Source organism: Myotis myotis, unplaced genomic scaffold (assembly GCF_014108235.1).
Source record: "Myotis myotis isolate mMyoMyo1 unplaced genomic scaffold, mMyoMyo1.p scaffold_m19_p_11, whole genome shotgun sequence".
Classification (NCBI taxonomy): domain Eukaryota; kingdom Metazoa; phylum Chordata; class Mammalia; order Chiroptera; family Vespertilionidae; genus Myotis; species Myotis myotis.
In genome coordinates this window covers 12,906,170-12,928,049 of record NW_023416315.1, presented here as the reverse complement: position 1 = coordinate 12,928,049, position 21,880 = coordinate 12,906,170, and positions in this window count along the sequence as shown.

The following is a 21,880-nucleotide window of genomic DNA, read 5'->3' as shown; positions in this document are numbered from 1 at the left end:
CCCAGCCCAGAGCACCAGGACTGGGAAAGGTGCTCACATAGCATCTGACTGTGAAAAGCAAAGGGGTTTCTGTTCACCAGGGAGAGAGGGCTAGAAATGCAGGCACCCGCTTAAAGGGCCAATGCACAAAATTTCATTTGCAGTCACTCACCTTGGGCTGGGGCACAATGGACTAGAGCTGTGTGAGGAGAGTCTGGGGTTGGTGGCTCTGTAGGAAGAGCTGAGAGGACAGCACCAGGATCCTGTGCTGTCATTCCCCATAATTCAGAAGCCACCTTTCTCATCAGTACAGAATTAGCATAGGGAGAAGCAACAGTCCCACCTGTTGGAATCCCTCTCACCCCACCCTATGGAGTTTACACCCTGATGAGGAAGGACTATACATGCGGCTCTTTGGCCCCTTGAGTGTGGCTCTTCCACAAAATACCACGTGCGGGTGTGCACATACAGTGCGATTGAAACTTCGTGGCTCATGCACAGAAGTTGGTTTTTGGAAAGGAGATAGAGGAAACAAGTATACAAGACTAGTGTGGATGGGAGAGTTGGAAGGGGTCGACCTCAGCGAACATACCTCAATCAGATTGAGGACGATTTTAGCAAAGGCCAGCTTAGGAGTACCCTAATTAAGTTAATAACAATGTACCTACCTATATAGTTTAAGTTTAAAAAATTTGGCTCTCCAAAGAAATTTCAATCGTTGTACTATTGATATTTGGCTCTGTTGACTAATGAGTTTGCCGACCACTGAGCTAGGGCCTTAGAAATAAATTTAACCAAGGATATAAAAGACTTGTATTCAGAAAATATGACACTAAAGAAAGAAATAAAAGAAGATGCAAATAAGTGGAAGCATACATCATGTTCATGGATAGGAAGAATTAACATAATTAAAATGTCCATACTACCCAAAGCAATTTGCAGATTCAACAGAATTTCTATCAAGATACCAATGGCGTATTTCACAGAACTAGAACAATTGTTTTAAAATTTATATGAAACCACAAAAGACCATGAATAGCAACAACAATCTTGAGAAAGAAGAACAAAGTTGGATAAATCATGCTACTTGATATCAAAGTATACTACCAGACTATAGGTAATCAAAACAGCATGGTACTGGGATAAAAACTACATATAGATCAATGAAACAGAATATTTCCCACACCTTTATAGTCAGCTAATATTTGACCAAGGAAGCACAAGCATACAATGGACTAAAGAGAGTCTTCAATAAATTTTGTTGGGAAAATAGAACAGATACATACAAAAAATGAAACTAGACCAACTTTTTACACTGCACACAAGAATACATTCAAAGTGGATTAAAGACTTAAATGTTAGACTTGAAACCATAAAAATTCTAGAAGAAAACATGGGCAGTGAAATCTTGGACATTTCTCATAGCAATATTTTTTCTGAATCATACTTGCCATGAGATGAGCACATTATGGCAAGGGAAACAAAAGAAGAAATAAACAAATGGGACTACATCAAACTAAACGATTTTTTGCACAGCAAAGGAAATCATCAACAAAATGAAAAGACAACCCACTGAATGGAGACCATATTTGCTAATGACACATCTGATAAGGGGCTAATGTCCAAAATTATGAAGAACTTATACAACTCAAAACAAACAAACAAAAAAAAACACCAAACAAACAATCCAATTAAAAAATGGGCAAAAGACCGGAATAGACACATCTCCAAAGAGGAAACACAGATGGCTAACAGACATATGAAAAGATGTTCAAAGTCACTAGTCATCCGATAAATGCAAGTTAAAAACCACAATGAGATATCACCTCATGCCTGTCAGGATGACTATCATTAGTAAATCAACAAGTGCTGGCAAGGATGTGGAGAAAAGGGACTGTTGGTGGGAACACACTGTTGGTGGGAATGTAGATTGTGTAGCCGCTGTGGAAAGCAGTATGGAGTTACCTTAAAAAATTAAAAATGGAACTGCCTTATGACCCAGCAACTCCACTTCTGGGAATTTATCCAAAGAAACGCGAAACATTAATTCAAAAGAACATATGTGCCCCTATATATGTTCATTGCAGCATTATTTACAACAGTCAAAATTTGGAAGCAGCCCAAGTTTCCAGTAGTATATGAATGGGTAAAGAAGCTGTGGTACACTTACACAATTAAATACTACTTGTTGCAAAGGAAGAGCATTTTACCTTTTGTGACAGCATGGATGGACCTGGAGAATATTATGCTCAGTGAAATAAGCCAATCAGAGAAAGACAAGTACCGTATGATTTCACTCATATGTGGAATTTAATGAACAAACTGACCTACCAAGCAAAATAGAGGCAGAGTAATAGACAGCAGGCAGACAGCTCTGGTGTGTGTGTCTGGGTTGCGGGAAGGGGGCTAAGGGAATGAGCAAAAAAGAAAAAGAAAAGAGAGAGAGAACTCATGGACATGGACAACAGTGTGGTGATTGTGGGGGAAGGTGTGGAGGTGGAAGAGGGCTTACAGGGGATAAATGGTAATGGAAAAAATAAAATAAATTCCACTTAAGTTTCACCCAGTGATGACTGAAGGCCATGCGGTAAGTGTGAAAGGAGTCGAGAGACACAAAACTCTTCTTTCCTTTGTCAGTCTCAGTCCCATGTCCACATGCCTCTCATCATGTGCTCATCTTGTGGCAAGTAGGATTCTACTGTTTGTTAGATGCAAACATACGACCTTGGGCTTTAGTGGATAAACAGAAATCTATTTTCATAGCCACTACTAACTCAGTAGAACTGTTGTGCAAGTTACTAAAAAAGCTCCTTTCCTGCATCTTGACAAGCAGACCAGGCTAGATCTGTCCCCACTCACTCTTCTGCAGGCCTTGTGTGACCAAGGCATAGCTTCCATCACCACAGGCAGTGGCCTTGCCTGCCTCTATGCCAGAGGAAAAACTGGTTATGTCGGACTGACTGAGAAACCTGTCTTGACCTTTCTAGGCTGATGCAATAAAATGCTGACAAGAAAAAAAAAACAGTCCCCCAAATCACAGCAGGAACGTCAAAATCAATCGGGTCTTCCGAGGTTGGCTTATGAAAAGGGACTTGTCAGGTGTTTTGATCTCATACCAACACATCTCAACAGAAGCCCAAATCCAGGTATAAGGTACATTGATGATCCAATTGTTGATTTTTTATGAAAACATCTCTCCTGGTGTTAGGTCAGCTCAAATGGCAGAAAGCACGGCCTCTCCGTCCTCGCTGCTTCAGATCCACTTACATGTTGGCATCCTTTCTCTCACTTCCCAGGGCCCTTCTCTGTCTGCTTCACTCAGTTACCCATGGGCAACCACACGGCATGCATTAAAGTTTCTCCCCACCCTGCTTCCAAATGCCTCCATGAATTGTGACTCAGCTGTGAAATAGGCAACATGAACTTAGAATTACCCCATTCTGGGTCCTTTTCTCTTTCCTTGGTGCTCCCTTCCCCTGTTTTAAAGTTTCAAGATCTTTTTGCTTGAAAGCAAACCTGCTCTCCCAAAAGAATTTTTTCAATTATTTATATTTGATCTGAATCTCTATCTAATAACAATAAGTGTTTGCATTAAATAGGATTGGTTTTGTGGTACTTTGATACAGTTATGATGTTATTGTATGATTACCATTTTTAACCCAGTGTGGGTGTGGCCAGACTCCACTGCTGGTTGGATGTAGCACTATCATATTTCTCAACTTAGAGCAATTAAAGGGCCCATTCCTAATCCAACACTAACCTAGTGCTTGCCCTTAAATATACGGATTGGTTGTGTACTTTAGATGCTGTTTACAACCACTTTGGTGGTTTTATTATCCCCACTTTCAAATAAGATAATACGCCTATTCCTTCTTCTTAATGCTACTGTTTATTTCCTTCCTTCTCTTTTGAACATGGGCTTTTTGGGGGGTTTGCTTTTAGGACAAGGGTTATTCCAGATAATAATAAGAGGAACAATAACTGTTATTTATTGAGCACTTACTCTATACAAAGCATTGTGTCAAACATTCTACAATAGTTATCCAATGTATGCTTTCTGTCAATCCTTTGGGGTGGGGATTACCTTAAAGAACAGAGATTAGATACTCTGTCCTAAATTACACATCTAGCAAGTGGTAGAGAGGTTTAAAGCTGAAACCATCTGACTCTAGCTCCTCAACCCTAGAGTCTCCGTAGTTTCGATGTGGATACTCAAAACTATGATGAGCAACTTCACTGAAACTTTAATAAGAAGCAAAGTAATAAAGTAAGTTATAAAGCATGCTATGAAAATCGCCCCATGTTGGCTAATTGCATAATAGAGCACACGTGAATCTGGAAAATAACAATTTCAAGTTTTGCAAATAGTACACGGTAAAGCTGGAAAACATGGCACCCGTGATTTTATCTGAGTTGAAAGTACACAAACACACTGCAGTGCCTTTGGTCTGTGCTGTATTCCCTTCCTGTTTGTCACTTCCTCCCAGGGGAACGGAAACAAAGTCTCCTCCACCATCTCCTTCAAAAATGGTTCACCCAGTAGATTTTAAAAATTCTCCATGAGAGCACTGGAGGCTAATTAATTGGTTGCTTGCCTTATTTAATGCTTACTAGTATTCTCCCTGCCAGGCAAAACTCTGATGTTCATAAATCTAATTTTGTGCAACCTCTACATATGAAATAGGATGTCTTAAACTGAAAGGGCCTTCCATTCTGTACATTTTATGCTAGTCTTTTCTTTCAGTTTCTTTCTCTAAAGTTTCTTTTCTCTTCTTAGAAAGTTCCTTAAACTTGCTCCACAATTCTTCTTTCTACTTCTTCTTGAATCCTTGTTCACTTCCTCAAAAATAAAATTAGAGCCATTCCCCAAGGGTTCTTTCCTGGTCCTGTGTCTGTAACTCCATTTTAAGTCAGCAGTCTCTCTTGCGCAAATTCCCATATCCTGACCCTAACTTCCTGGAACAAGCTCTTTACTTTTTTCTTCTTTTCTTAAAAAAAATCTTTATTGTTGAGATTATTACAGATCTCCCCCTTCTTCCCCCCCATTGCTCCCCCTCCACCTGGTTCCCACCCTTTCCTGCCCCAGGCCTTCACCACCCTTTTGTTTGTGTCCATAGGTAAGGTCTCCCACCCTCCCCCTTCCCTCTGAGATTCCTCAATCTGTTTCATGTTTCCATGCCTCTGATTCTATTTTATTCGCCAGTTTATTTTGCTCATTAGATTTCTTGTTCGATTATTTTGATTTTTAGATTCAGTTGTTGATAGATATGTATTTATTGCCATTTTATTGCTCATATTTTAAAATATTTTTTGCTCTTTACTCTTTTAAACTTCTTTTTCACATCAAAATAATTTATTCTAAATTATAGTTGGCATAAAACATTTTATTTACTTTCTCTTTTCTCTCTCTTTACCTTTCTTCTTATTTTTCACATCACCGTTTCTGTTATATGTCAATTTTTCTTTTTCAATCTTTTTGCTCCATTTTTTTCTGGTCCTTTTACGAAGGACCATTTGTTGGCAAGACTGCCTAACCCATTTCTGCTTCTCATAATCTGTATGATCCAAATTAAAGAAAATATTGATTTTAAGGCCAAGCTCCTTCTCCTCTCTTTCTTCTTCCCCCAAAGTTAAAAGTTTGGCTCTGGTTGGCTTATGGAACCCTTGTTGTTTTCTTCTTCTTCTTCTTTTTTTTTTTTTTTTAATATATTTTATTGATTTTTCACAGAGAGGAAGAGAGAGGGATAGAGAGTTAGAAACATCAATGAGAGAGAAACATCGATCAGCTGCCTCTTGCACACCTCCTACTGGGGATGTGCCCGCAACCAAGGTACATGCCCTTGGCCAGAATCAAACCTAGGACCTTTCAGTCTGCAGGCCGACGCTCTATCCACTGAGCCAAACCGGTCAGGGCCCTTGTTTTCTGTATGATTGTAGGACAGTGGTTATCAGAGTGATCTGGGATATTTTCTCAATTGAATATATCTGATCTTCTCATTTCTTCTACCTTTTTTTTTTTTTTTTTTTTTTAATATTCTCAGAGTGGAGTGATATAGGGGACAGAGAGCAGACATAAGCTTTTTGACAAAGCTTCAGGGGATTTGCCTGCTGTGACCTTCTCCAGTTCTGGTTCTGATTGAGCTCCTCCAGTCTGGAAGCTTCTTCCTGGGTCAGAAATAGATACGTTTGTGTAAGGCAGTATCCTGCGGTTGATGAATGGGCCATCAGTTTAGCAAGTGGTGAATGAAGTGCTTCTGGGGCCAAGATGTGAATGGCACAAGGAAGGAATCAAAAGCTCCTTTCCCATCTGCTGCAGAGTAACTTGCTTGATGCAAGGGTTAGGGTTGAGCCAAGATTTGTTTTATTGTAATTAATAGTTCTACCCACTGCACTGGAACTTAAGTGTTGAGTCAAGAACTTTTTAAAAAATAATTCCTATTCTGAGTTTATATCAGATCAAGCCTCTAGCTCATATATAGAGTCTGCCAAACTCTCCAAGAACTGCAAGTCTACTGAGTCCAAAACTAACTAACTAAATAAAATACTAAACAAGTAATCTCCAAGCAATGTCTAAAGGTTGTCTGACCTGGACTCAGAGCTTTGGATAGAAGTAAAAACAAATAGATATTGACCATCTACAGTGACATTCAAGGAATCATCGTCTGTATCAGATGAGACATCAAATCAACTGCATCCTCCAGAGGAACAAGAACAAGAAGAACTTGTTTTTGTATTTGACGAAGAGATGCAACAAAGGGAAGAATGAATAAACACATTTACTCATTGGTCAGACGATGATTCAGATTTTGAAATTGATGACCAGGATTTAAACAAGAGTTTTATTATAACTGAAATACTTATGTTAACATTAAAAACATTCAACCCTGTAAAGAATTTTTGTGAGTTTATTTGAGCCAAACTGTCAACAATTGCTGTGAAGCAGAACCTCAACGGATTGAGATAATGCTCCAGAGAATGGCGGGTTATATCTATATTTATACATTGCAATCAAAGTAAGGGACGTAGGTGGGTTACATGAAGTCCATTGGTGATAGACTAGACAGGAGAAAGCAAAGCAGGGAAAACTTGGGATTGGATAAAAAGTAAAATGATATACACATACTTAGGTGGGCGCAGGAACAATTAACATAACAATGAAAGAATTTGTGGTATCTGTCCTGGCGCCCAGACACATTAGGTTGTACCCCAAGGGGTCTGGAAAAAGGGAAGTTACAAGTTACCCAGACATTTCAAGGGTATGTTATCATAGGTGCAAAAAGATAGATAGGCTCAGTTAAGGTAAAGGTTGACCTTGTCAGTGAAGATACCAGCCTAGGATGTAACTACCCACCATAACTGCTTTTAGTTAAAGTTTAATTTCAGACCATCCTTTGTGGTTACTTTAGGTCTTTGAGTTTGCAAGACTGCCATGCAGGCCTTCCCTGAGCTTGTGTTCACATGTGGCCCCTTTCATCCACACTTATAATAAAAACCAAGAAAACATCGTGAATTAGGCTGTGAGGACAGGAATGGGTATTTCAGCCCTGATGGTCAATATTACTATGAACAAGATTTGTGCATGCAAAAGAAAAACACACAGCCATTAAAAATTTGACAAGGTGATTTGGAATTCATTTGGAAATTCAAGAGATTCAGCACAGCCAAAATAATCTTGGAAAGGAAGTACAGAGTTGAAAGACTCAGACTTCCTGATTTAAAAACTTAACACAAAGCAACAATAATCATGATAGTGTGGTATTGGCATAGGGATAAATATTTAAAACAATGGAATATAATTGAGAATTCAGAAATAAACCATGTGGTCAGTTAATTTTTGAAGGTGTCAAAACCACTCAATAGGAAAAGAATAAGCTTTTAAACAAAAGAACGCTGGAACAGCTAGAAAGTTACATGCAAAAGACTGACATTGAACCCTTACCTCACACCATATACAACTATCAACTCAAAATGGATTGAACCCAATTATAGTAGCCTAAAACTATAAAACTCTTAAAAAGAAAACATAGACATAAATCATTGTGAACTTGGATTAGGCAATTGTTTCTTTTATGACTCCAAAAGCAAAAGTGACAAAAGAGAAAATAGTACGTTAGAGTTCATCAAAAATTAAAAATTTTGCATTACAGAAAACATTATCAAGAAAATGCAAAGACAAGCCACAAAATTAGAGAAAATATTTGCAAATATATATATCTAGGTATTGTATCTAGAATACATAAAGAACTGTTACAACTCAATAATAAAAGAACAAATAAACCAATTAAAAATAGGCAAAGAATATGAATAGATATACAAAAAATATGAAAGAAGATATACAAATGCCAATAACACAGAAAAAGATAATTGACATCATTACCTACTAGGGAAATGCACATAAAAACCACAATTGTGCTAATACCTCCTCTTCTCACTAGGATGGCTATGATCAAAATGACAGATAGTAACAAGTGGGAATGTAAAATTGTGCAAACACTTTGGAAAACTGTCTAGCAGTTCCTTGAAAGGTTAAATAAAGATTGCCACATGACCCAGCCTTTCCACTGTTAGGTATATACCTAAGAGAAATGAAAACATACGTCCAAACACAAACTCATACATGAATGTTCATAGAAGCATTGCAAAAGTGAAAAGAACTTAAATGTTCATCAACTAATAAATGGTTAAATAAAATGTAATGTATCCAAGTAACACAATATTATTTGGCAATAAAAAAGTACTAATACATGCTACAACATGAAAACATGCTAAGTGAACAAAGCCAATCAAAGGGCCACATATTGTATGATATCATTTATGTTAAATGTGCAGAATAAGGAAAGCTGTAGAGACATAGGGCTGGTGAGGTTGGGGAGAGGAAATTGGAAGTAGCTACTAATTGGTAACAGGTGTTTTTTTTATGGTAATGAAAATGTTCTAAAATTGATTGTGGTGGTGGTTGTAGAGTTTTGTTTATATACTAAAACCACAGAATTGTACACTTCAAATAGGTGAACTGTATTACATGTGAATTATCCTATATAATAAAAGTGTAATATGCAAACTGACCGAACGGTTGGCAGGGGGCGGACCGGTGAGCAGGCAGTGCCAGACCAGCCAAGGAGCATGCCAGCGGGCAGAAGGAGGGGACAGCAATCGGGGGCAGTGGCGACCAGCTGCAGCAGAGAGGCAATGGCGGGGGGAATCGGTGCTGTCCCCTTATCGGCCTTCCCAGTTGCCTCCTGCAGAGGAAGGCCATCAGTTGCACATCCGCTAAGGGCTCCCAGACTGCAAGAGGGTGCAGGCCGGGCTGAGGGATTTCCCCTGCCCCCCAGTGCACATATTTTAATGCACCAGGCCTCTAGTATCTTAATAAAGCTGTTATAAAAAATGACTGCTCTAGTGGTATAGAATAAATCCCTTAAAAACTAGTTCTAAAACCATTTTCCTGCATAGAACCTTAAGATACTGGCATTTCACTGCCAAGCAGTGGATATTATACTAGAATGCTGGGGAAAGTTTTAAAAAAGGGTAAATTAAAAAGGGAAGTCAGAGGGGAAACGGGCTGAACTGAAAGAGGCTGTGAGGACAGGAATGGGTATTTTAGCTCTGACCCAAGACCATAACTATAGAAGTCTCAGTGGAGACAAGATGCCACCCCCTCCACCACCCCACTCAATGCCTTAGCTCCATTAGAGCCTCCTTGGGAAATGGAGACTTTAAGAGTAAGTTTCCACAACCCTAGCATAATGTAAGCCAGGAAGAGAAATTAAGCAGAATGATAGAAAAATAATGCTATATTTTATGCTCACTTGAATTGCTGAACTGAGATTCATATATGTATACATGCTATTACATTATACTTTATATTTAGGACACACAGTGTATTCCCAAACACAACTATATTCAGTTAAAATCTGTAAGGATAACCTAAGAAATTATTATTTATTCATAACTTTTGAACATTTCTCTTGTGCCAAGCATTGTGCTAATGATTTTAAATTAATTATTACAGTATAATCAATATTTATAACTTTAAAGGATGGAAATTCTTATTATCAGTATTTATAGATAAGAAAAGTGAGTCATTGAGGGTATAAAAAAACCTGCCCATTTAGGCATTATAAAGGATCCCATTCCATTTGTGGTGATTGCTTCTTTCAAGGGACTGTTTAGATGGAATGGATATCTATGCCAAAATAAAAGAACTCTAGGGATTCCAAAGTAACTATACAGTGTATGAAGCCAAGATCACCATTAAGAAGCTTTTAAAAATTGTTCATTAGCATGGGAAGTCATTCATTGAGGGCCAGTTTGAACCAGAAACTGTGCCAAGAATGTGGATTAACAACATCATTCTCTCCCTCAATCAAACCTGGCCATGGTGAAGTTGTTCAAAGTCTTGTCAGAAGACGATCTAGATTTACTTCCTCAAGCACAGTAGCCATTAAGTCAGAAAACCACACTTTTAAGAAATTGAAAGGATCACCAAAAATCAGTTCAGCATATATTCTTTCTGATTGGTGTTTCTGTTTTCTTGGAAACAGCCTAAGTGCCTATCAGCAGATGAGTGGATTAGAAAACTGTGGTACATCTACACAATGGAATACTATGCTGCTGTAAAAAAAGAAGGAATTCTTACCATTTGCAACAGCATTGATGGAACTGGAGAGCATTATGCTAAGTGAAATAAGCCAGTCAGAGAAAGATACATTGTGGTGGTGGTTGTAGAGTCCTGTTTACATACTAAAACCACAGAATTGTACACTTCAAATAGGTGAACTGTATTATATGTAAATTATCCTATATAATGAAAGTGTAATATGCAAATTGACCTAATGGTTGGCAGGGGGTGGACCGGTGAGCAGGCAGTGCCAGACCAGCCAAGGCGTGTGCCTGTGGGCAGAGGGATCTCAGTCATTTGTGGAATATAATGAACAACATAAACTGATTAACAAAACAGAACCAGAGTCATAGAAACATTGAATAACTCCAACAATGAGGGAAGGTGGGGAGTGAAGGGGTAAGAAATCAACCAAAGGACTTGTATGCATGCATAGGAGCATAACCAATGGACACAGATGGGAGAGGGAGGGGAGGACATGTTGGGGGGTGAGAGTGGCTGGGGAGAGGTCAATGGGGAAAAGGAGACTCATGGAATACTTTAAACAATAAAGAATTTAAATTAAAAAAATCAGTTCAGCAAGTCATTGCCTCAGACAAGCATAGCAACACTATCCTACTTCAAATGGTGGCACAATCAAGTCCATGAGTGATAAAGAAGAGCAATGGGAACTAATTATCTTGTCTTTTATTAAGTACTTTTTCCATACGACCATACTGTGCCTCATTTCCTCTAGAAGATACTTATTTATTATATGAAACACTCTCAAGGGGGTTCATATTATATTAGGAGACAAAAAGCAGACAATGGAAATTTGTACTTTCTATATAGATATTTGGTTAAGTCGCAAAACAATACCAGCATGCTAGTCAGGGTCCTCCAGAGAAACAGAACCAATAGGAGTATCTATATCTATATCTATATCTATATCTATATCTATATCTATATCTATATCTATATCTATATCTATATCTAATCATATATTAAAAATTGATTTTTAAAATGGCTCATGTGATTATGGGAGTTGGCAAGTCTGAAATCCAATGGGCTGGTTGGCAGTATAGAAATTCGGGTAGGAGTTGAAGTAATGTTGAGGTCAAAATACACAGGGCAGGTTATGCAGGCTAAAAACCCAAGTAGGGTTTTATGCTACAGTTTTGAGACCAAATCCCTTCTTCTTCTTGTAACCATAGAATTTCCCCTTAAAGCTTTCAACTGTTTGGATGAGGCCCATTCACATTATGGGAGGATAATATACTGTACTCAAAGTCTACTGGTTTAAATGTTAAGCACATCTAAAAAATACCTTCACAGCAACATCTATACTAGTTTTTGACCAGGCCAACTACAATCATTGACTTATGAACCTGGAAAAGTTCCTCCAGTTCAGGGTACCACCAAAGACAGAGTTGGAATTTTTAGTAAGCATGCCATCTAAAGTTTCCATGGCCAACATTTCTTTTTTGCTCAAACAACGTGAACTCATTTATCACAAAAACTTTTTCTTATATTCAGTATAGTGGGAATGCCCCAAGGAGGGTCTGTAGTTTACAGTGATATTTGGTTTAGATTATCATATGATTTTTTGTGTGCAAAAGTCATCTCTCTAAACCAGTGTTTCCTGATGCAGATACACTGATCAAATCTCTCTCTCTCTCTCTCTCTCTCTCTCTCTCTCTCTCTCTCTCTCTCAGCTGAGGAAATTGAAGCCCAGAGAGGTGACTGATTGGCCTTAAGTCTCAGAGAGTTGGTAACAATTACTAGAACCAAGTTTGTTGACCCCATGTTATTGTCAAATGCAAAATATAAAAAGCTAATAGCAAGTGATGAAAATTGGGGCCATTCCTAGGGAGGTATTTAATCTGGGGTAGACAACTGTGTTTGATTATGTACCTTGCTAGCTTTTCTGTGTAGCTTAAGTTAGACCTGAATAATGAGAGAGATAAATTAAATGGTAGAAGTGGCAATGCAGCTGGCTTTGTCTTGATGATGGTTGTGTATATAGATTACCTTTTCTCCCTGAGACTCATTTCTCCAGTGACAGCCCAGTTGCCAGCAGGGATAGTGGGAAGAGGGGTTGAATGGATTAATCGTGGAGTTGAGGCATTTGCCTCCACTTGTCATACTTTAAGCATGAAGATGGTAAGAATTCCTACGTAGTTGGAAAAATGATATAAAGGGTTATGAATCAATGATGGATTGTCACTTAAAGAAGCTGTCAAAGTTAAAATCAATAGAGGAATATCTCCAAAAGCTCAATCTTTCTTATATCGACTCTTTTTCCTTGGCTATTCGCTTGGGCAGGGATTTAAAAGCTATAGTTCCAAATTTATTATATTCTTTTCTAGATAGACATCAATGTATGAATTTCTTAGATTCATTTTAATCTTTTCATTAAAGCTTTCTAGAACTTTTTGGTGATCCCATGTCAGATAACAGCATAAAACCCTGTTCATATTTTCTTCTGTGATAAAAGCATCAAATATAGGTGCCAGTATCTAATTTATTATGCCATGTGCCCTATGCTCTCAAAAAAACTGTGGATAGGATTGAGACATACTAAAACCATACACTTAACCCTTTGAACCAGACTACAGAGGGGCCTTGACTTACGAGTTTAATTCGTTCCGTGACAGAGCTCATAACTCAAATTACTCATATGTCAAATCAAAAAGTGAACGAGTGAGACACGTGATGCTGGGCTGATGTTGTGGCGTTCGCTGTGACATTCGCTGCGCCAACTAGCGGTGGGGTATCTGAAGCTGGCTCATAACCCGAATTTTAGCTCGCAACTCAAAGCAAAAAATCGGCAGAGAGAGATGGCTCATATCTCAAAAAACTCGTTAGTCGGGACACTCGTAAGTCAAGGCCCCACTGTAGTGACAATCTGAAAATGATTTGCGGTGGTTCTGTTATTGGACAGCCCCAGGTTGGAGAAAGAGGACTGTCACCTCCTCAGCCCTTGTAAATCTCAAAAGAAAGATTTTAAATGAGTGACAGACAGCAGTGTCATAGCAAAGCAAGTGAATTTATTAAGGAAGCAAGGCAAGCAAATTTTAAAAATACACTTGGCATAAAGCACAAGTGGGCCACTCAGCTAGTCTGAGCGTGTGCTCCGTGTGGGTTCAAGGGGTTTTATACCCTTCTTCCTTTAGGTTTCAAGATTTCTCTGCTAGATATCTTGGGTTGCACATTAGGTTTTAAAGTCCCCTTTTCCATTGTTGCATCTTGTTTGGAAAGTTCTAAGACAGCTGACTTCTTTGTTTGGTGGGTGACATAAACTCCCCCTTTCTTTCTCCTTCCTCTTTTCCTATCATAGCATCCCCTACATGATATTTGTCCTTGCGTTAGCTGGGTTCTTTGTTCTATATTTTCCTAGGCCAGGATGATTTAAGTTATGCATTCTCTTATTAGAGAGGAACGATATTAATCCTTTGCTTTCAAGTGTCCTTGGTTGGGAAAGATAAGGTCCTGTGATTCACAAGCTGGCTGCAAGCTGCCCAAACTATTCAGCCTTGTTTAATTTTCTTGTCTCAGTTTCCCTTTCTACTTGCCTAGGAATTTTCCTAGCTTCTCACTATCCTGCCACAGATCTTCAGAAACTAATTTTGAAAATTAGGAGATAATCACTTATGCATCTCCTTTTTGTCTTTATAATTGGTATGGACCCATAATTTGCACCCCCATCCATTTAATTCTTCTTAAATTTTTCTCTTAAGGTTCAGAGGATCTACATATTTAATGCCAGGGTATAAAACAGTTTTGGAATAAAGCTCATCCCTACACTCTACCTGGGGCACTCAGGGTTTCTGAGAAATACAGCACAATAGATGCTACTGGCACATGCACTTTCTTTAAACCTGGTCTTAGGTAACATTTCCTCATAGCATAGCCTGCAGCGGGGATTCTTGCACAAGTGATTAACTGAGAGAGTGATCTCTCCTGAACGCTGTAAGGGAGTGAGGGGAGGAGGACAGCACAGAGGATAAGCTCAGTAAGATGTGGTTTCAGCTGAAGCCTAGCTGCAGTCTGATCCCATGGGGAGCTCTGCAGCAAGAACACCGCCACAGAATTGAAAAACATTGAGGCTAGGGAGGCTTTTGTATTCCTGTATCTGTGAGAGTTGGTGGCCAAGCTTAGACCCTATTTATCTCGAATCTTCATGATTATATAGTCTTTAGTTATGCCTACGTCCAGTCTTCATCTTCTGCTGGACAGAACTTACTTATAAAGAACTTATCTGTCTTCCAACAGCTACCTTTCTGTCCTCTCCCTGAGGGTTCACCCATCTGCTCTAGTGCTTTGTCTACTCCACTACCAAGGTTCCAAAAGCAAATCTCCTTCCCCCAAGATGGCGATCCTGAGGCACGGCTGTATTTGAGCCTGAGTTGAAATTGCAAAATTAGGCAGCTTGGCCAGGGAAAGCTAGAATGGGACACCAGAGGGGCTTGCCTGATCTCTAAACAAACCAAGGTTTTTGACCAAGAACTATTTTCTGTGATGTCAGATATCAAGGGAGAGTAAGTTTTACTTTCACAGTGCCTGGATGTCATAGAGGCTTTTCATTCTGACTGTACGGCAGCCCCACAAAAAGGTTACATAACAGGCTCCACTTAACCCATATGGGGTTTGGGACATTAAGGAGAATTTGGCTAAGCCTGACCACTCGCATCTCATCTACTTCCTTCTTTTGTGATGATTTTCATCGGTTCTAAGAAAGAAAATTTCTGTTACACTGACATAGGCACTACTCCTAACCCTGCCAGCTTTCTTACAAAGTGTGTCATTGGTCACTAGAGGAAATGGAAGGAAGGGTATATATTCTTCCTGTGATTTAAAACAAATTTCGATAGAGAAAAAAAATATTTTAGGTTCTGCAGGCCACTTATGGTCTCTTTTACATATTCTTCTTTGCCTGTTTACAACTCTTTGAATATGTACAAATCAATATTAGCTCTGAAGGCTGTGCAAACACAGACCTCTGGTGGGATTTGGCTCATGGATAGTGGTTTGCCAACCCCTGCTATGTTAAACAACTTACAAATGGAACAATAGCTCCAAGAAAATTGAAAAACAAAACAAACAAACAAACAAACAAACAAACAAACCCTTACATACAAGTCACAGCCACTTGAAAAAGTGCTGATTTAAACAGTAATTAGAATCTCAAAGTAATCAGTTAAAAACAGTGAAAAGGACCAGGAGATGTGTTCTTTAGTAGCAGATCTTATTACTTCAAACAGGAAAAGTCACACAGTCGGTAAGAGCCTAATAATGTGATCATGTACAATCATTGCAAATAAAATGTTAGGACAAGACGTGGTGTAAGAAATTGGAATGTTCCACACGCTCAAACAGTGTGAAGAGTTGAAGTATTGATGACACAATACACGACTTTGAAGAGGTTTTGTGAAATAAACTCAAAGACCACAACAGCTTTTTAATCTAGCTGGAGTTAGTAGATTTCACCAATAAATGCCATGCTGCAGTGTTGGTAAGATTTGCAAGTAATTGTGAAATTCAAGAACACAAAACGTTGCCCACAACAAACAAAGGCCAAAATAGAATTAATGTTTAGCCTTCATATCTATAAACAAATGATCTGTCCTGGGAGAAGTGTGTTGATTTGCATACGGATGGTCCTGGTCAATGGTTGGGTCTCTGAGAGTTTTTGTATCATGTAAAATGAAAAATCTACTCACATTGTGACAACACACTGCTTTCTTCTTAGAGAAGCGGTGTTGTTAAACACCCCTCAAGATGAAGTGATAGAAAGTTTTGGATGATGCTACAATATGGCTAACTTTGATATACAAAGACTAATTAACTTGAGAATATTTTTTTTAAAAAATATATTTTATTGATTTTTTACAGAGAAGAAGAGAGAGGGATAGAGAGTTAGAAACATCGATGAGAGAAACACCGATCAGCTGCCTCCTGCACGCCCCCCAATAGGGATGCCCTTGACTGGAATCGAACCTGGGACCCTTCAGTCCACAGGTCGACGACGCTCTATCCACTGAGCCAAACCGGTTCGGCGAGAATATTTTAAACTGTAAAAACCTGGACCAAGACCATATAAATATACAGAAATTTGGTGGCTTACCACAGGAAGAGTTTTAAACAGGGTTTTTGAGTTGAACAGTGAAATTAAGGAGTACTTTCAAAATGATAATGGCCAACTAAGTGCTCTGAAGATGAACAATGACTGTAGAAAGTAGGCCTACTAGTAGATACTTCTCACCATATGAGCTAGTTGAACAAGTTTCTACGAGGCTCTGGAAAGTGTTTGACTTCAACTGACAAGATTCTTGAATTTAAAAGATAAGTGAGAGGGATTTCAGATTTAGGTGATGATAAATAAGACCCTCCTGGAGTCTTCCCTGCAGTAACTAACTATAAAACCTGGACACAAAGCAAAAAGCAAAGACTCAAAGACACTGGAGACAGAATAGAAATAGGCACACGCTGGTGAGGAATAAATTCTTTGAGGAGGGAAGCTGTATTAACACATTGCGGGCGGTCACGGGCATTCTTGTGTTTTCATATTACACAGTGTTTTACATCAATGTTAAAGGCACGCCTTAAAATTAAATACCCATTGCATTTTGAAGTAATTTATTACATGTTCTTACAAGCTAAGATCTTTTTAAAGTATGATACTTTGTAAAAACGTTTTTTGTACTTGTTCAGAAGAAACTTATCTGGCCACTGGGTAAAGCTAGCAATAAAACTACTGGTAATGTGGTAAGTAAGCCCCCGGTATCCGTGCCTATTAGCCTGGGTGCATAGCCAGTGCATGGTGGGGAAGGTGTCAGAAAATCCACAATCTCCCTAGTAGGAGAATCCACAGCCAGTGGAGAAAGTTGGAGAATCCCAGAAGAGAAAGGGAGAGGACATTTCCAAATTCTGTCTACCAGTTTCTCTAATTATTGAATCACACTGCATGAAACAGATTCAAGGCACCTTAGCTAAAGACAGATGACCTGAACTGAGATTGGCACTGCCAATCAAGAAACAGTTTCATAAGCAAAAGAATACTGTTTGTTAAAGAAAAATCAAGACTTCATATAACTTACCATTCACAAAATGCACTATAAACCCAAATTTCCCTAACAGAAAAAAAAACCAACCACCAAGAAAGTGGAATATATTCTCAAGGGAAAAGAAAATGAGTTGGGTAAGAACTTGAGAAACCTAGATATTAGAAGTAGCAGACAAGAACTTTTAAATAGCTATTGTAATTATTCTCAATGAAATAAAACAAAATATGAGCTCAATGAATTAAGAAAATAGACAATTTCAAAATGGAAATAAAAACAAACAAAATGAAATTCCAGGACTTAAAAATACAATAGCTGAAATAAAAAATTCACTAAATGGACTTAACAGTTGAATGGAAATAATAGAGTCAGTGAAAGCAAAGATCAATAGTAATTGTCCAATGTGAAGCATAGAGAGAAAAAAAGATTGGAAATAAAAAACATAACAGAACATTTTATATAAATATCATGCTCCAAAATATGTGTAATTGGGATCCCAGAAGATGAGAGAAAATAAGTTTAATAAAAAATGGCAAAAATATTTTCCAAATTTTGATTTAAAAACCCAGAAATTTATAAATAAAGCATGCCCAAAGAACATCAAGTAGAAAAAGCATAAACCATAATCAGGCACATCCTGGTCAAACGGTTGAAAGCCAAAGATAGTGAACAAGTCCTCAAGGCGTCAAGAACAAAAACAACACATTATATATGAGGGAATCATAATTTAATTAATGGCTGAGTTCTCATCAGAAAGTATGGAGGGTGGAAAAGAGTGAACCAACATCTTTAAAGTGCTGGAAGAAAAATGAAACCAATGCAGTTTCTATATCCAGAAAAAATATCCTTCAGGAATGAAGATAAAATAAAGATATTTCAGATGAAATAAAATTGAAAGTATCATTGCCAGTGGACTTAACTATAAGAAATGCTAAAGGAAGTTCCTCAGGCTGAAGGTAAATAATACTGGGTGGATATTTGTGTCTCTTTAAAAGAACAAATAACATTAAAATTGTAAATGTAAAAGAATATATTTTCTTTGCCCCTTTCCTCTTAATTTCTTTATATAAATCACAAAACTATTTAAAGAAAAATTATAATGGTGCCATTTGATTTATAACAAATGTGGATGTATTACATATAATAATTATAACAAAAATCATGGGGCCTATGGGACAAATGGTGTCATGGTTTCTATATTTTATTTTAGTGGTACAATATAAAATGTAAGTGAACTATGAGAAATTAAGGATGTATATTGCAATTCCAGAGCAATTACTAAAATAATAATACAAAGAAGTATAGCCAATTATGGTAAGACTAGAGGCCCAGTGCACGAAAATTCATGCACTCAGTGGGCGGGGGGGGGGGGGGGTCCCTCAGCTCGGCCTGCACCCTCTCGCAGTCCAGGAGCCCTCAGGGAATGTCCAACTGATGGCTTAGGCCCAGCCCCTGTGGGGAGTGGGCCTAAGCCACAATCTGGCTGATTGCTGCTGCCAGTGGTGGCCTCTCTCTGCAGGAGGTGACTGGCGGGCCGATTGGGGGATGGCACTGGCTGGCCCTGCCCCCCATTGCTGACCTGCCATTGCCACTGGTGGCCTTGCTCTGTGGGAGGCAAGCGGCCGGCTCTCCCTCCATTGCTCTGCCGCCGCCCCCCAATCGCCATCCACTCCCTCTGCCTGCTGGCACCTGCCTTGGCTGGCCTGGCGCCACCCGCTTGCAGGCACCCCCCCCCTTCTGCTGTTAGGTCAATTTACATATTAGGCTTTTATTATATAGGATAAAGTAACAGGGACAGGACATACCCTCTTTCCTGAAACTAAGAAACTAGAAAAATATATGAACATCAAGACACTGGGTATCAAGAAGTAATAGAAAGTAATCTCTAAGGGATGGGAAACAAATGAAATAAACTCTACAGTTATCCCAGATAACTGCCTGGAAAAAGTTTCAGGCAATGGTGTAAGGGAGGGAAATCTAGGAAGAACCCAGTTGCTCCCTGAGTTGGGGACTCAAAGCTGTGAGAGTGGAGAAACCAAGGAAGGGCAGGTAACCAGAAAGGAGAGAGGTAGAGAGAGGGAGGGAGGGAGGGAGAGAGATAAAGAGAGAGAGAGAGAGAGAGAGAGGTCTAGAGATTAGCAGCTATGTACTAATCAGTGAGTGCATATGTCTGAGGCTCATAACATTGGAGAAGAAACTACTCATATAATTAGCAGGGAAAATATCTGAAGCTAACACAGGGCTTGCAAAAGTTCCTGTTCCCAATAGCCAGAATGGAAAATCTCATTATTTATGGGAAATTAGGTAAGATGTTTGCCTCACTAGTCAGGAAAAAATTACTCCTAGTTTAAACACTGCTCTGGTTCCACCCAAGAAAGCTGAAAAACAACCCCGAAAGGATCAAACTGTTGCCAAGTAACTGCATTGCATCGAAGGTCAAGAATATTTATAGGATGCCCCGGCCAGATTCCTCAGGTGGGCAGAGCATCATCTTGATAAACCACGGTTGTGAGTTCGATCCCCCATCAGGGCACATAGAAGGCTCAACCACTGAATGCATAAACAAGTGAAACAACAAATTCAATAAAAAAATCAATAAAATCAATAAAAAAATTAAAAACTAAACAATGAATTTAAAAAAAATGTATAGGAATTCAAATTTTTAAAAGTTAAAATTAACAGTACCTGAAATGCAATAAAATATTAGCAGTTGTATTAATTTTCTATTGCTGCATAGCAAATAACCACACACTTTCTGGCAACACCCATTTATCATTTCACAGTTATGTAGGTCAGAAGTCTGGGCAAGGCTCAAATGGGTTCTTTGCTCAGGGCTTAAAAGTTTGTAATCAAGGTGTTGGCCAGGGCTGTGGTCTCATCTAAGGCTCAGGGTCCTCTTTCAAGTTCATTTGACTGTTGGCAGAATCCTTGCAGCTGTACAACTTAGGGGGATTGTGTCTCCTTCAAGACCATCAAAAACGCATTTCTCTGACGTCCTTTGTCTTTGCTTTCTAGATTTCTTGTTAAGAGCTCCCCTAAATAGCTCAGGCCCCCCAAAGACAATTTACCTCTTGATTAATTAAACTGATTTGGGAACTTAAGTTTCATCGGCAAAATTTCATCTTCCTTTAGATATATAATGTAATGTTATCATGAGAATGATATCTTTTCATCAAGGCTAGGAAATTAAAAAAGGGACTTCATCATTGGGTCATCTTCCAATTGTGCTAGTTATAAAAGGCACAAGAAGCAGAATAATATGACCACTAATAATGAAAAAATTCAATAGATTGAAATCAACTTAAAAGTGATATAGATGATATAATGGGTAGGCAGGGATATTCAAACAGTTGTTACAATTATATTCTGTAAATTCAAGAAGGTAGAGAAAAGATTGAACATATCAAATAAGTCATAAAAAATACAAATGTATCTTCGAGGGATGAAAATTACAATAGCTGAAATAAAAAGTGTCCTGGATAGAATGAATAGCAGACTATACAATGCAGAAGAAGACTAGTAAACTTTACTAGTTTTAAAGACAAATCTTTAAAAATAATCCAAATTAAAACACACAGAGAAAAAAAGAATAAACAGAAAAATGGGAAAACTTTAATAGATTAATATCTGTGGAATTGGAGTCTCCAAATTTAGGAGGGGGAGCAGAACAGAGACCATATTTGAGGAAATATGGTTAAACAATTTCAAAATTTGATAAATACTGTAAACTCATGGATCCAAGAAGCTCCATGACCCTTAAACATAAGAAACATGAAGAAAATTACACCATGACACATCAAAATCAGATTTTTAAATCCAGTGATAAAGAGAAAATTTTAAAACCATCCAGAGCAAAAGACATGTATAGAGGAACACAACTAAAAATGACAGCAGATATTTTGGAAATAATGCATGGAAGAAGACAATGGAGCAATATCTTTAAAGTACTAGAAGAAGAAAACCTGACAAGCTAGACTTTTATACTCAGCAAAAGTATCTTTCAAAAATTAAATAAAAGCAAAATAAAGCCTTTACTTTAGACATTCAAAAGCGTAAAGAATTAATGTCCAATAATGCTTTACTAGAAGATATTTTATTTTTTATTTTATTTATTTATTTATTTATTTTGCCCTCAAAGGGGCAAATTTCCTCTATAGTTAATAAGACAGGAAATAACTTGACCCATCTGAATTTTAGAAAGCAGCTTGGATGATGGATGGTAACAATATGAGACTAG